We start from the raw sequence: 16,421 nt of genomic DNA on the forward strand, positions 1-16,421 counted from the left end.
CTCTTTATTCAGTGACGCCTGAAATTAGATGGTCCACTTTTTAGGGGGATGGAAATGTTGTGGTGGAATTGGCATCGGGGTAGTCCCTGCCAGTCACTGAAGCTACAGTTGCATTTGGAGCTACACGTACAAGCTGTGGATTATGAATTCTCCATCATCCAGATCAAAATAACTTTTGTCTGTGCACGCAAAATTTTGTTCAATCCACCCAATTTCTGCAGTATTTTTCTGCACGTGTGCAGTCAGTCATGCATAAGGGAGTGCTTCATCTGTGACACAATTGCAGCTCTTCCAGCTGCTGCCACTGCTGCCAAAACCAACATACGCTCTTGTCTCTCTGTGATTCTGCGTATGTCCAGGCTGTTGTCTTTAAACGCCTTTATCAGGGACGAAGGACCCATCCAGTGAGGTCTCGTGTGCATCCGCAAACCGCAAAGAAAACTGACAGAAGGGCAGAACTTGCAGTTTGTCACTTACTTAAGCACATTTAAGTGGCTCTACAGTTATTACACAATGAGACCGGACTCTGTTTCTGATTACATCTTCTTCTCTAACACCTCTTCTCTATCCCCCTCCTTTCTCTCTCTCCATCTCCCTCGCCCCCTCTCCGAGGACCTCCCCCTTCCCTTTTCTCTCTCTCCCCCTCTCTCCTTTCAGTGCTGCAGCCCACCCTGCTCTAAGCTTTAATGGTACATGCCATTAGAAAGCCCATCTCTGGAAGGGAGGAGGGGAGGGTGGTCTCAATCTCAGCTAAGAGGCTACTTTAGTCCCCCAACATAAGCACATTCACAGATGTCTCTGCACGCGTAGAGCCGTCTCACCCGTCACGACAGAACAGCCTGCTCCTGTGTGAAGCAGCGAGCCGCGGACAGACAGACAAGCTGAGAGGGACACAGAGTGACACAAGGAGAGGCAGAGAGGGGAAAAGGAGGGAGGCAGAGCAAGAGAAAGCAGAGGTGAGGAGCGCGTACATCGCTGCCACTCTGACGTCTCCCCTCATGCGCCTGCTTCGGCTGGTGTGAGCGCAAGAAGAGGAGAGAAGAGGAGGGAGGCAAATAAATCCTGGGAGCCTGCGCTTCTCTCTTTGCTTTATATTCCCTCCTTCTTTTTTTTTAATCTCCATCAGTCCAAGGCATGAAGGCGGGTGTCAGCTGGCACGGCAGAATAAAAGAAAGGGATGCTTTGAATGCCGCCTCTCTTTCAACAAGGGACAAGGAAGAGGAAGTAGGGGACAACACACAGCAGGGACAAAAACAGGATTTCTAGAATGAATGGGAGTCCTTCTGCCGCATGCGCTGGGAATAGCAGTCTCAAACTGAAATCACTGAATGAGGTAAAAGAAATAATGATTCTACTTTGTCTTGCTGTTTCTCCCCTGAGCCTGATTGGTCGGCGGGGTCAGACATATATCTGACAGGCACTTGAAAGCATGCACAAGCTTGACAGAGATGAACCAATTTCCATGCTGATCAGGTTTGGAGCAGCAGTGGGGGAGATTGCCATCTTTATCCTTGGGTCGCTGTGTACAGCAGCACGGTGGAAGTGAGGGGAGACGTACGCATGTTGCATGCTGCAGAGAGGCAGTGTAGAAAGAAGAGTCGGTGACCGTGTGCCTGATGAAAAGAATTGCTGGTAATCCTCATCCTTAGAATTCGGGTGCTGAGATAGCAGAGGGGGCTTGGAGAGATTTCCTCTCAACTGACCAGTGGAACTGCTGTCGCACAAGGACCAATTAAAATTTAGATTCAGTGAGTTCTGCTGATAAAAGCATATCAAATTCACCTTTTCCATAAAATATGAGGGGTTTTTTTTCCCCTCCTGTAGTGCAGTGTCAACAAATCCAGTGAAAGAAATCAAATGTGTGAAGACTTGTAAAAGAGGGTTGCGGGGGGGCTGGTTGAGGGATGAAATAAATGCAGTGTGTGTTTTCTAAAACAAAGTCTGATAGACCGCTATCTCCGGTGACCCGGGGGAGCCATACACAACCTTCCAGACAGAAAATAACAACTTGTCCACAGAAGCGAACAAAAAAGGGGGCACTGGGCTTAGAAAAGGAAAGCTTGAGTTGAAGTTAAGTGGGCTGTACGTTCCCATTTCTGACACCTACCTAGGAAACCCTGGCTCTTGCTGAAAGGATGCAGTGGTTGTTGTCTTGAGCGGCACAGGTGCACCAGCAACTCTGGAGAGAGGAAACAGCAGTTCTTTGTTTCAACCCACTAATGAGACATCGATGGCACATTCTGGCTGTTATGATCATTTGGGTGTGAGCAGAAATGTGAAACGTGCATTGGCTGTATCAAAATTGCAGCATTCAGTTCATTGAGTCGTCTCACTGGAAAATCTTGCACAGTGCGGTTACAGTGCCAAAGGTGTGGGCTCTGGTCCGAAGTCCTTAGTCATGTGTCAACACACATCAACCTGACTCTCCCTGGAAGTTCTGACTGGTCCAGTCACAGCACGCTGACACCCAATATGACATAAGGCATATTGGGCAAATATTCTCTCAGGCCACTATGTCTGAGGAAGAGGACAGAGGAGGTATTGTTGCTGTCATTTTGGGGGGAAATGAAAATACTGATTAATAGGTATGTTTTAGATATATCCAGTTAGCCCGGTATTGCTGTGAGTATGTGTATTTGAGACATTATAGGGTACAGATGCCTCCACAGAGAACTGAATGAACTATCTGTGCTCCTCCCTTTCCAAACTCCTCATCTGTTCCACAGTCTGCATACATGATGGCAGCAACACCTGGTGCTCGTTCCTCAGCCTATACAGTACGTTCACATGCAATGAAGCCGTGTGTGTCCCCAGCTGTTTCTCACACGGGTGTTAGCATGCTTCTATAGCGCTGCATTCTCTGACCGTGTATATATTTAGTTTCTGCTCAGTCTGGCAATGTCAGCAAATAGCATCCAGATCTCATTTATGGAAGCTTGTCATTTCACTGTGTGTTCACGGTTGCCCCTTCGCCTTGACTGTACAATACACAGACTGCTGAGGGACGGAAATACACATGCATGATGTGGCTGCACTTCTACCACTGTAGCTCATGAGTTACATCATGGAACAGAGTTGAATAAAATAGAGCAGTATAAATCTATTGGCACCACTTTATACAAGGCATACTTACAGTATAACATAGAAATTCATGAATGTTTACTAATGGGCTGTAACCGTTATAATTCATAAATGAAATAACTTTTGGTTTACCAGGTTGTGAATCCCCACTTCTGATTAGTTTATATGCTTACCTAACATATCTTGCTGTTTTATAGAGCTATTAGAGCATTTTAGTGCTTCAATCAATTATCTAACTCTCTACTTTCTGGAGGAAGACCAAAGCACATTGTGACTGGAGTGTGTGAAGTGGAACAATTATAATGAAACTTTTCACTTTACAATAATTGTGAAGCATCAGAAACACGACACAGCCAGCTACATCGCCACACACTGCCATTTCCACACAAAAGTATGACTTATTATTAAAATGTATAATCTGTAATGTAAATCTATAATGTTAAGTCTTCATAAACAATGTATTCATATTTAGAAACACTATTAGTGGCAGTAAGCATGTTTTAGAATATGAAATAGGGAACAATATAAAATAAATGTCTTAATAACACACGTTATACACTCCAGGAACATGGGGATAGCTGATCTTGTGGTGGTGCTGGCGTAGCATGTCCACATGTTCATCCCTGATAACTAAGCAACATTTTACACATCACTGCACAGTGCAATAATGTGTCTGAAGCCCGACAAGATGGAGGGATTAGACTTCGCACAAGTGTTCTGAAAGCTATTGACAAGGCTGTGGAGATTTAGAAACAGAGGGCAGCGTGTGGGTGCCTGTAAAGCATGTCAACCCACACCGAGCTCAGAGATACAGATTTTTGAACCCCACTCTACTGGGCAAGATTCATTTATGTTTGAAGTCTGTGTAATGCGTGCTGTAGGTTTTTCTTTGAAGGTAACTGAGCCTCTCTGCAGATTCATCCATGGAGCAGTCCAGCCTTAGGCAACAGAGGGGCGAAGCAACAGACGTGAGAATAAAGCATCGCCTTTACACTATAAACATAGAAATAGTATATATTTATATGAACAAACCACAGTAGTAAGTGTAGATATGTACATGCAACTATATAACTGGAGTAGTTCGTTAACTCACATACATAGTTATCTCGTATCACGCCGCAGAAAATATAGGCATTGAAAAATCACACTGAAACGGAGCAACCGCTTTCTGGTCTTGCAATCAAAATGTGTATCAGAAAGCCAAAGCCATTATGGGTATTCAGTCGCAGTCTATGTAGGGAAATCAAGTGCAGTGTTTACTGGTGGGAACATTTTCCGTGGTAAATCTTCATGATTATGAATACTAACCACTGTGACGGGCTCCCAGTTCCCAAAGCGACGACACTGCAGCCTGATTTCTTTTAAGGCCACACTGATAATACAGTCTGCATCTAAGATTTGCATGTTGACAGAAGACAAGTTTAGGTTGTACAACAGTAATCGTTTTATGCTTAAGTTTGCATGCGTTACATACTACCTGCTACAGACATGCAAAAAATACCTGTTTGGAATTAGCATTTTTGTTGCTTGAGAAATACTATTCTCAGCATGCAATGATTATTACTCATGCATGGTCAAGTGCAGATTATCTGACCCAGGGTCAGGATATTGCATTCAAATTGATTAATACAAGCTAATAAATGAACAATAACAGTAATGCTCCTCATTTCAGTTTTCCCCATTTTTACTAAAATATACCACAGTTTATTTTTTAAACAGGATTTAGTTGTGTGTGATGTGTTATAGATTTTATGCCTTCCTGCATCCAAAAGTTGTTGCATTTCACACTGCAGCAATATACATGTTTTGCAAAGGAAAAAGCAAAGATAATTGGTACTATGAATGTGTGAAGTTGATAGTTATCCTCCTCTCAACCTGCAAAAACTACCACCACTTTTCACGTTATTTGATCTTGTTGAAATGGTAAGAATCAAAATTAGAGGATTGCAAGAGCTAGTAATGGTTGCTTGTGACTATGGTGTTTGTGTTTTAGCAATAACATAAGTCACTGGGCCTTGCAGCAGTGCTGTTATACCTCTGTGGATTACACTCCATGGGGCACTTAAAATCTGTCTGGCTGCCCATTAAGACAGCCACTATCCTGGCTCATTAATGTCCTGCAGAGGAATTAGAATAAACTGTGCTCCACAGACTCGTGCTGGCAGAGGCTCTCTGCCTACTCTCCAGCAGCTTTTCTCCCTCCAGGGACAGCAGTTGTTTGCCCGAGGTACATCAGAGCAGCTTGAAGTGACCAGCAGCACAGAATAATTAGATGTTCAATTCCTCCAGAACTGCCGTTGCTGTTGAATTCATCCTGACTTGTTTCAGCAATTTCAGCAAAGGTTGCCAAATATAATCACTGTGTAGGACATCAGCAGTCACTTAAATGGGAAATCGGGTTTGAAAAGCGAGGATTATAAGAGGAGGATGAGATGAGATCCTGCGAGTAGCGAAGCAATGCGAGTTGAGTCGAAGTGTGATGAAAACTGGATTTTAATACAATTTCTGTTTGCCTTTTTCTCCCCATATTATGCAGTATTTCTGAAGGGACTTGTACACTGAAGTTTGAGCTTTTTTGTTTATTCCTCTTTCTTTTCTGCAAAATAGTTTGGAATTTGATAACATGAGGGGCTGTCAGCTTCTTGTGACACTGATGAATGTAGCTTTCATAATCGTGCTCAAACTGAAGGAGACGCTCGTGAGAAGTAAACTCGTGTAGACAAGCAAATGAATTCAGTGGAAAACCAGGTTTAAAACAAGGACCTATGCTCTCCAGCATTTCCTTCTTGCGCAGACTGGAGAGCCTTGGGTTTCATTGCTGTTTTTTTTTTTTTTCCTGATGCTGTCATGCTTCTTTTGGCTATAAATAAATTCCCTTTTATATCATCATTGTCAAATGAAAGCTAATATGTTTATTATTCACAAACTAAGAGAGCACATTCTACTTTTTCTTATTTCAGTTCTTGAGGAGGAATTTTATTGCTATCAGAAACCTAACATGACAGCGAATGATGGTATTTGCTCATAACTTTTGCATCTGCGGAACAAGTTGCTGTGAGTTCCAATAAAATGAACAGCATCATTTCTGTTTCAGAGGGATTTTCCACTGAGGCTTGTTTACTGCTTCAATCAGTAATGCTGCACGATTCAAATAAGTTTCCCTGTTTTCTTAATGAATTTTTTTGGTATAATCTCATTATGTGTATTTGTGGTTGCCCATGGTCCCTGGGGCAGTACCGCTTGTGCTAGAAAAAAGAAGGTATTAGGGACAGCTGGCAGTGTGGTATCAGTGTGTTCACATTCATCAGGCCTGCTGGAGATTAGGAGACGGAGCAGAGATGCGACTGGAGGCGTATAGTATGTGCAGTCACATAGCGCACTGTATATACAGACACACAGGCACTGGTAGGAATATTTTCCCTGGTCTCTCTAACAGATATACACACACACACGCACACACAGAGGCACACAGTCTACAATATCTACAGGCACAAACCCACTGTCAAACCATATACTACCACACGCAGTGAAGAATAATAGAAGAATACAGTGGAAAACACTTCTTTTCTCCATCCGATCTTCTGATTTATTTTCTTTGACTGTTACAATTACATAAGAGGGTGAATAGGAAGGGCTCCACTCCGTCCTTCATGGCAAAATGAGCTTAATCTATAATCAGCGTGGCGGAGATGGCAGCTTGTGTCTACAGCGGAGCATTCAGCCTGGCGGGAGGAGGAGTGGCATGAAGTGTGAGGCTATAGTGAAGGCTTCTATGTGTTGTGCAGTAGGTGTCTGAGGTCAGAGGGCTGAGATGATCATTCCACATTATCAGCAAGGTCGTCCCTTCTCATCAGCCTGTCCACACAATGATGATGATGTGACCTGACAGTGGCGGTGAGCACGGCGGTGGGTGAGGTCTGTCTTAGTTAAACGGGGTGATGCAGTATGCGTAATGCACATATGATGTCAGAAATCTAAGCTGACAATCAAAAATCAAGTGTGACCAAATAGTTCTTCGCACTAAATGTGGTCCTTTGTTCGGGTTCTAATCAGATGCAAAGAAAATGTGCACAAAAGTTACCAAACATGTTATTCTGAAATTCTTTATTGATGTACTTACCAAAGTAGAGTCTATTCACAGCTGAGTCTCCCACACAAGCTTTTACTCTTTTGCCAGTGTGATAAACATCCAGTTCCTTCTAGGGATCCCTGCAGTAATTACTCACAGATTAGGCAATAGCGATGGCAAACACACGGCACAACTAAAAGTCCTGGTATTGAGGCACAAACAAGCTCTCTCAATTACCCTCTTGAGAAAATCCCAGAGGCTTTGTCGTAAATCCCTCAGCTTTAACGAGAACTATGAGTCTGTCCATCTAGAGGGACGGACATGCAGGGAGATTATTTCAGTAAACTCTGGAACAAAAAAGACATCACCATCACCCGATGCTGTTGATCATTGTACAGTTTTATACACACCCAGCCGCAACAGCAGTTGAAGTCAACTGTACTGACTGTGAAATCTGAGATATGAATCGATGACTGGACGAAATCCCACCTGCAATAGGTAGAAAACCGGCAAATTACAGCAGAAAACCAACGTCTGAATCAAGAGATCACATCCTAAAGAGCAATGAACATTAGAGAAGGTAATACACATAAACAGTAAACACAAAGTGATTGGCATTTCTAAATTAACATCTCCCCAGCAGCCAGTGAACCAAATACTGATACTGACAACATGGATTAGTAAAAGAAGTAACGGGAGTTAAGCAGACAGTAGAGAGACGTTGGATATGTTGAGATAGATTCCCAAATTTCCCCTCTAGGCAATCAAGAAAGGATTATTTTGAACCCTTATTTTTTTAACAAACAAGACAAACCGAGATGACTGTAGTCTTTCTAATGTGCAACTACTTGATTCAAGAATTTTGATCACCAGGCATTTGATTCATTATGCACCATAGCATGAGGGTGAATATTGTTGTATTATCCTGCTTCTCCTTGTAATGCAAAATGTGTTAAGAAAAGCATCTGTGGTCATATTCAGCTTCTCATCTACTGTATGACTCCATCCTCCATCATGGTGTGTTGGCTTGTGTGATTTTTCATGGTCAAAAAGATGGAGCATTAGCACTCATCTCTTATTTATGGAAGTTGTCAACTTTTGATATTTCACCTTTGTTTACCCTTCCTTTCTTTTTACAGAATGATACAGAATTGCCACTGCTATAGATCTTTGTTTTCAGTGCAATGCGATGCACAAAGACACCTTGTTCACTATAAGGCCTGATGTGTATTGGGAATCCATTGTCAGTGCTAATGATGCTACCAAGGCAAAAGAATTCATCAATAGACTCGATCTTCTTTCTGTTGAAATTGGATCTTTTTATCAGTCAGACATAAATGATTTTTTGTGACTGGATGGGAATGCTTAGATAATTAAATTTTATTTTTATGTTGAGTTCACTTTGATGTTGAAATGGAATCCATCATATTTCTCTTGAAAGGTCAGATGTTGATTGCTCCAAGCCCAGTAAAGTGTCAGAGGAACAAGGGATGTAATGGGTACATGTATATGATAATATATAGATAATGGCAGATCTTTGACATCCCATTTCACATTGGGAGGAAGCTGGACAGAGTGTTTCTCTCACTGCATTTAATATAATATGCATCTGATGAATGAAAATGTGTGTTAACATAAGATCTAGTGCAAACTGGAGGCAAAAGCAAACACAGATGTGGCAAACTAATTAGAAATGAGCTTTTCCAGCTGCATTCTTTTCCATGCACTGTCATGAGTTCTAGAGCTAATAAACCGATCGAGTGCCTTGATAAGGGTACTCATGAGGTGTAAATTAGTTTTACGAGAGAGTGACAGATCCAAATCCAACCGCACACCTTCCAGCCCTGCAACACAGTCCAGCAGCATTGTGCAAGCTGCTGCTCTGGACCTTTGCAAACAGCTGAGGAGTGCAAAAGAAGAAGAAATGCTGGGGTTAGTGCATTATGGCTTCCATTTTCTAAATGATTTTCTAGATCTGAGACCAATCTGATTTGCTAATCTACCTCACAAAAAACACTATTAAACCCATGACAGTTTTTTTCATGCCTCCATGCTGAATGTGCTGAACTCATTTTCTGCCATGGTGCAATCATCCTTGTTACACAGTATGAAATAGGATTGGCACAGAGAGGGCTGTCTGGTTTCCCTATTCAGAGTTACAAGAGGTAATGTAGGCAGCAGTTGTGACTGTTTTGACTGAGTGAGATGGATAAGTAGTCATTTGCAGCAGGGAATTATTCTACGTTAAATATTAATAAATGATTTTTATTTTTTTTTAATTTCCAGAGCAACAATACCAAGCAGGAAAAAAAGCTCAAGAGCAAAACTGGAAGGAAATGTCAGTGTCAGTGCAGGGAGAGGAATTCAGTTTCATTCCACTTCACTGTTCAATTATTTCTGTTAATATTTCCAAACATCCAGCTGCCGTCAAGGCCAGATTAATTATGCGGAAGTCTAAACATTTTAAGGTGTGTGACTGACAGGAGTGAGAGATAGAAGAAGTCAATGTGCAACAGAAGCCTCGCCATCGTTCAGCAGTTCAGAGCTGCCAAATGGTCCAATGTGAGAGATGACTGGCCTTTGCTAGCCTCTTGCTTGCGTGTTATTTCATGTGCAGTAAGTGCCACTTACATCTCACTCACAGCGTTGCATCCCTGAATCCCGCTGGCACACTGTTCATGAAGGCAACGTTTCCTAAATCCCCTCATGACCACTTAAAAGCTGTTGGTAATATACCGTCAAAATATGTGTTTAAACCAGTCCAGTGTATTCCAAATATCTTGGACGTTTATTTACATGAAATATTTTCTCTGGCAGACCCTCTTCATCCCTCCAACACCTGAGGAGGGGGAGTCACTTTGATGCAGCTTGTTGTGTGTGGCTGCCAGAAATTAAACTAATTTCCAAAATTGATTTAATGTCAAAAGTTTTAAAGAACAAGGTGATCTGTCAGAGCATCTGCCCGTTTATTGCTTTTCTGCTTTGGACTTAATTAATAGTCTTATATGAGCAATGAGCAGCAAGTCTGACCTGCATTGCACCAGCATTAATTTGCTGAGCTTCTTGGCTATAAGAATTAATTACTGTGAACAAACTGTAAAAAAAAAGATACAAATAAAAGAGCTTAAACTGTTCATGCTCATAATCATTTTCATAATCATTTTATTAGTGACGTGTCAGTGGACCAAAGAAGGTTGGTGAGCTCTGAATAAAGTGGTGATTTTTTAAGCTTTATTGATATGCACATTTTGATTGCACAACATGGGCAAACACTGACAGGCGCCCGCCCTCACTCCTCCAGGCCTAATGCTCACCAGCAGGTTTGATATGCAGTTTACATATACAGTCCTGTGGGCTGCAGCACGATGCCCCTTCAGCAACATCTACTGAGCCTGTCCATAGCATCTGACTACAGATATGTTGGCTCTGAATATAATGACTCTGAGAATATGTGGGAATTATTAGAGCAGAAGTTGAGCAATGATTTGTGCATTCATAGAGTGGAATCTGTAGTCTGAATCAGCTGGGGTTTAGTGACCCCTCACGAGACGCCCTTCATGTTCATATTAAGAAAATGCCCAATGCATAGTTGGAGTTTGGCATCCCCTCTTGAAGCACTGCTTCTGAATGACCATTAAAATGGGTCTGGACACAGATACATAACATGTTTAACTTTCATGGTGTAAATGCATAAACTGATAAAAGCTGAAATATACAGACCTGTAGGACATTAATGTTTGAGCTAAAAGGTTACAGTTTGCTCTAATAAGGGCTCAAGAAAACAAATGAGTTGCATATCAGTCACTGGTAGTTATATAAAACAAAAAAGATGTTTTTCCACCAACAGTCCTTTGTCAGGACTATGGACTGAACCTGCTCTCTTCGTTTGTTTTTCTTGGTTTGTGCATTCATTTCTTGGATTATCCGCTCACCCATTTGTATAGTCGCACACAATATCTCAGCAGCCACTGAGCAGGTTGAAGATACTTGCTACTACTGCAGCATTTTCAGACTTACACTGACCTGATCCAACTATCAGCTTTTGTCACTGAGCGACTCAAGGAGAGTCATTTCTCTGTTAGACAGGTGATTTATAAATGGCTTTGTCTAGTTTTGATTTTAATAGATCAACAGAGCTTTGCACTGAGGGACTGGATATATTGACTCCTCTCCAAACTCTAGTACCTCCTGAAAGGAGTTCAGTGACAATGAATCAGTGTTGTAGTCATTGTGTTCTCATGAGAGACTCAGGTAAAAGTCTTGTTTATATCTGCTTCGTCTTTATGAAGTACAGCGGGAACGGAGCAAAAGTATAGCTGAGACACTTGTTGCAAATTACTGCTGCTGTCGTGTAGATAAAGTGGTCGTGCCATTAAATGCCATCTTTTTTCAGACAGTGTATAATTGTTTGTGCTCCTGGTGATGCATGCATGTGATGGGGTGGTTTGTCAAAAGAGGTATAGTGATCAAAGTGGCTCAATGAATTTGGCAAAGGCAGCGTTTGCTGTTTGGCCTGAGGCGAAGTCCCTGCTGCAGCCAGACACAGTCTGATGGTGTCCAGTGCGCTCATATCCTTCATCCTGATATGACTCTTGTTACAACAACTTCAGTCGAGTTCGGAACAAGAAGGTTCGAGTGTAGCTTGAACCACAGCCAGTCCCCTTCCTGTTTTTACTATATACTTCTTCTTTTTGCTCTCACTTTGGTGCAATATTAGCTTGTAAAATGTAGGGAAACTGATCTAGCTTGGGATTTATTGAAAACAATAAAAGAGCATCACTGTGGTAGTGCAAACACAAGCAAAATGGGCACCTAGTTAATTGCTCTTCTGAGACTAGAAAGTGAAAGGATTTCAGAATTCTTTGTAATCGTGTGTGTGTGTGTGTGTGTGTGTGTGTGTGTGTGTGTGTGCATGCTTCATGCACATGTGTCTTTTGTCCTTCGCCTGCATGGACACCACATCACTTAGCATTAATGAGACAGGAGTATTTGAACGAATGCCAAGAGGCTGTGCTCAGTTACATTCAGCTCAGTGTAGCAGTCATCGCTAAAGATAACTGTAGACAGAACAATGCTCAAACTGAGGATAGGAGTTCAGTTATAATACACAGTGGGTTGGAGGCCCGAAACAAATGCCCTTGTGTGATTGATTACACGCTACAAGCTAATGAGATAAACAGAGCCTGAATCGATTTAGTCGGGGAGGAATCATGCCAGAGGGGCATATGCAGCCGTGTGCAATGGCTGTATTGACACGCTCATATTCAAAGACCCAGTGAAAGAGACCAAGCTGCGCTTTTGGCTGAGAACAAAGCTGTGTCCTCTTCCGTTGCATGGAGCTGCTTCGCCCACCACTACAATCAGGATCAATGATGCTCAAATCAAATGCTAGCGATGGGATCTGACTAGAGTCATTGCTAAGAAAACCTTTCTCTAGTCAAAGACAAACAAGACTGGGGCTGTGTAGCAGGCAGCATTGCATTAACACTCAGCCCAGTCGATTGAATAGAATGTTGGCATCATAAGTTCCTGCAAACCATGGGTGGTTAAATTTATATGTGTCATATGTATCACATTGATGTTTCTATAATAAGTATCAGAGTGACTTTGATGTTAATAGTACGTGTGTGTGAATTTTTCTCATCAGGAGCAGGAGGTGGGGACGGTGATGGCATGACAGCTAGAGGAGATGACAGCCAAGCAGCAGACTACTGTTTCAGCCTTGTTTGTGGCCACAAAAACCACGCACGGGACATTTTCCAGCCGTGTTTGTAGTCACAAACCAGGTGTTTTTAATGAGAGATGTTGGGATGTTTTCCAGCTGTTTGTGGAGGCTAAACTTGACATTTTAAGCCAAAAGATGATCTCTTCCTAACCCTAACCAAGTGGTTTATGTGCCTAAGCCCAGGCCAGGCCTCAACCACAGCACTGTCACAAGATAAATCTTAATGTTTGAAAGTGAAGACAGACATGGGAAAACACCTTCAACTGCAGTTAGTGACAAAGCAAATTACTGTGCACACATGGATGACCGTCAGCCCAATTTAGGGATGATCTGCTGAAGCTGCCACAGTCCCTGACTAATTGGCTAATGACAAACTCACTGATATTCCAAGTGCAGTGGTTAACCAATTAAAACCTTCATGCTTCACCAAGATGGCTCTAAGAGGATAAGCAGAGCTGGACACCATGTGTGACGTTGAGCATGTCTGAGCGGTAACTGGGAGTTAATGGAGGGCAGAGAAATCACAGGGCCTAATGAATACCTGGCCTTCTCCTCATCACCTGACTTTCACGATTACTGTTTTGCTGGTTCATTAGAACACAGAATGCAGTTTTGTTCTCCTGTTGAGTACCATTTGAGTGAGAATTTTGTGCTCAGGGTCTTTGCAGTATTTGTGTTCTTACGTGCCATTTTGCTCGCATCACTTACCGTTTCCAAAGCAACTAATAATCAGGAAAGCACCTTCTCACACTTTAACAAAAGAATACACATACAAAAGAGTTGCATTTTCACCATGTTGTGGCCTCATTTTTACCAGTACTAGCATTTTTTGAACCAGGATTCACCTCTCTGAATTTGAAGCCTTCTGATGCTCTCTTATAAGCATGACAGCAGGGGCTCCTGGAAGGACATTCAGAGGAGGTGTGTTTAATTGATTGCTTTATGATTGTGTGACTGAAGTCTTCTCTGCACACCAAAAGACACGAGGGGGAGAGTCATCTGTCATGGAAGGGGGAAGGGGGAGACTAGGGAGTATCTGGCTGCATCGACTGTTTGTTTTTTTTGCACAGTATCAGTATCCAATGGCACACAAATTAATTTGCTGTAGTGTTTGATCATCAGCCTTTGGGCAGGAAAGCAACAGGGGAGTGGCGGGGTCGTCGCAATTCCTCCACAGACGAGCGCATCACAGAGGGAGGCTGGCCTCTTTTTCATGTGATTCCAGATTTGCCCGATGAGGGTGACATTTCTTTTTGCTGCAAAGGATTTAGTGTGCGTGACTGTGTGTGTGTCTGCATGAGTGCATGTGCCTATTAGGCTTACTATTTTTTATATGCTTTTTACACCATTTGTAAGATTAACTTGGGAGGAAAAAAATCTGACTGTGCATGAGGCTTAATCAAAGTTAAATATGTAAAATAGTTCAATCGGAAACACACTACAACAATTTGCCCGTGCAGTCTTTCATTTCTTGCAGCCCTAAATTTAAAACAGTGAACACATGAAGTCAGGCTATTAACATCTGTAATGGAATCTCTAATCAGTCCCACAGCACTTCTCCAAGTTATTCATTTGCTAATGCAAAAACCCAAATAGTGAGTTGGTAATTTTGTGATAGTGACACAGTTAATAGGATAATCATTTACGACTGTCGTCATTTAATTTCAAACGAGTGACTTTATAAGTGACTGTGTAAGCGCCTAAGTGAGCAAAACACAATTTTTTCCATATGAACATGAAATAAACATAGCAATAATACTCATTTTTCAGCCAGGAGGACTATCATGATGTCAGTGGTGAGGTGAAAAACAACCACAAGACAATCAGCAGCCTTCAGTGACAATTATGTCCAAATAAAACAAAACTTGTTGATTACATGGTTCACTGCAGCAACACTGAGTTCACTGCACTAACAAATTTGGTGATAATCACTTAGAATTGATAGGTACTGTCCAAATGTGCTTTCTGACATGTTGAATTCAAATACAGAGGGGGAAAACAAGCTTTTACTGCACGTACAAAGCCGAGAAAAGGGATGAAAAATCAATATGGCTCCAGCCACGCCATACTGCAAATGAAAAGCACGCATGCCACGATAATGGATATGGATTTCAGGGTATGTGGCTCATGTTTTATTCCCATGCCATGCTGAAATGTTTCTGTGTAGTGCTACAAAAGATGATTGACGAGTGCGCGGGACAGGGAGTGTATTTCTACATATTGTGACTTTCATTACAAGGTGTTCAATCAATTTGTATGGTTGAGATATACTTTTTGGAGTGGAACGTTCCTTTAATCTACAACACAAGCAGCACTGTAAATGGGATTTTCTCAAGTTTAAAAGGCTGCTGCCAGACCTGCCTGCTGCTACTCTTGTATAATTAGCAGCTGTCAGAGGCCAGCTTAGGTAAAGACAGAATTTAGATGAACCTTAGACTTCTGTTTAAACGAAGGGTGAGACAGAGGGAGAATGCCAAACACTGTGTGGAGAAGGCAGCGAGGAATAAAGAGAGAAAGCACAACATTACAATATTTACCATGCTGAGAGAAGCCGGATAGCAGCCTTGAGATGTCTCACATTGTTTGCAATCAGTGAGACATCCGCTCTGCATCAGGCTTCCTGGTGTGTGAGCCTTTCATAGCAGTGTGTGTGTGAATGATGTGTGTGTGTGTGTGTGTGTGTGTGTGTGCGTGTGTGTGTGTGTGTGTGTGTGTGTGTGTGTGTGTGTGTGTGTGTGTCTGTGAGGGTCACACTCCCTGATATATCTGTGTGATGAACAGGTTGTGTGAAATTTGTGACTGCTTAGGATGCTGTTACCACATAGCCTGTGGTTGTAGAACATGGGGCAACTAGAACTATGACAAATTTCCCTTTTTCTACTATTTTACAGTGGATCTTAAAATAATCTCTCTATATTGTGTCATTCCTTTTATCGCATTGCCAAAGGCTCAAGGAAGAATAAAATTCGAGTTTGTCGTAATTTTTCAGTATTTGTACGTCAGCGGCACATTTTCCCTTGTCCTTCATCATCATGGTGACTCGTTAGTGAGGATGACACATATTAGACAGCCAGGATACATATTCATCAGTCTGATCAGAGCTAGACCAATCTCCACAGCACTATCATTCTGGAAAAATGCTTTGGCTTGACTTACAATCGTCTCGGGCTGCAGAATAATGTTGCACATGGGGAAGTGAGCCCTGGCATTAAAATGGCTGAATCCCAGCAAAGGAAAAGATAACAGCTGCTAGCTACTATTCACATATATCCTGACATACATATTTGGTCAAGTTTCATTCTGATTGGCAAGATCAGTAGCATTAGACTATTGGTAATTTGACTGGTTAGTGCACCAATGACAGTTTGATTTGTGTGGGCAGGAACTAAAAGTGTTTGTGATATCAGCCACACGGTTAGCCAGCGGGGTTAGCAAGCTAGTAGGAATCAGGGCTAGCATTAGCAAGGTACTGTAGCAGTTTCCGCTTTCTGTGTGGAGGATACTGTAGGGAAATATGCTCCACAAAGTGGCAGCTAGCAACACTGG

The 16,421-nt window shown here is 42.2% G+C and overlaps 1 protein-coding gene across 2 annotated transcripts in view; it reads left to right on the forward strand.

Annotated features, from left to right (window-relative positions):
- Nucleotides 1–685: 685 nt before the first annotated feature.
- Nucleotides 686–16,421, forward strand: part of b3gat1a (beta-1,3-glucuronyltransferase 1 (glucuronosyltransferase P) a) — a 77,239-nt gene continuing 61,503 nt past the window's right edge. Inside the window, exon 1 of one of the 2 annotated variants that reach the window (XM_070969820.1) lies at nucleotides 686–1,333. The gene's annotated coding sequence lies outside the window, so the exon portion shown is untranslated. The remainder of the gene's footprint in view (nucleotides 1,334–16,421) is intronic. The other variant, XM_070969819.1, reaches the window with a different exon arrangement.

This window comes from Chaetodon trifascialis, chromosome 9 (assembly GCF_039877785.1).
Source record: "Chaetodon trifascialis isolate fChaTrf1 chromosome 9, fChaTrf1.hap1, whole genome shotgun sequence".
In the NCBI taxonomy this organism is placed as follows: domain Eukaryota; kingdom Metazoa; phylum Chordata; class Actinopteri; order Chaetodontiformes; family Chaetodontidae; genus Chaetodon; species Chaetodon trifascialis.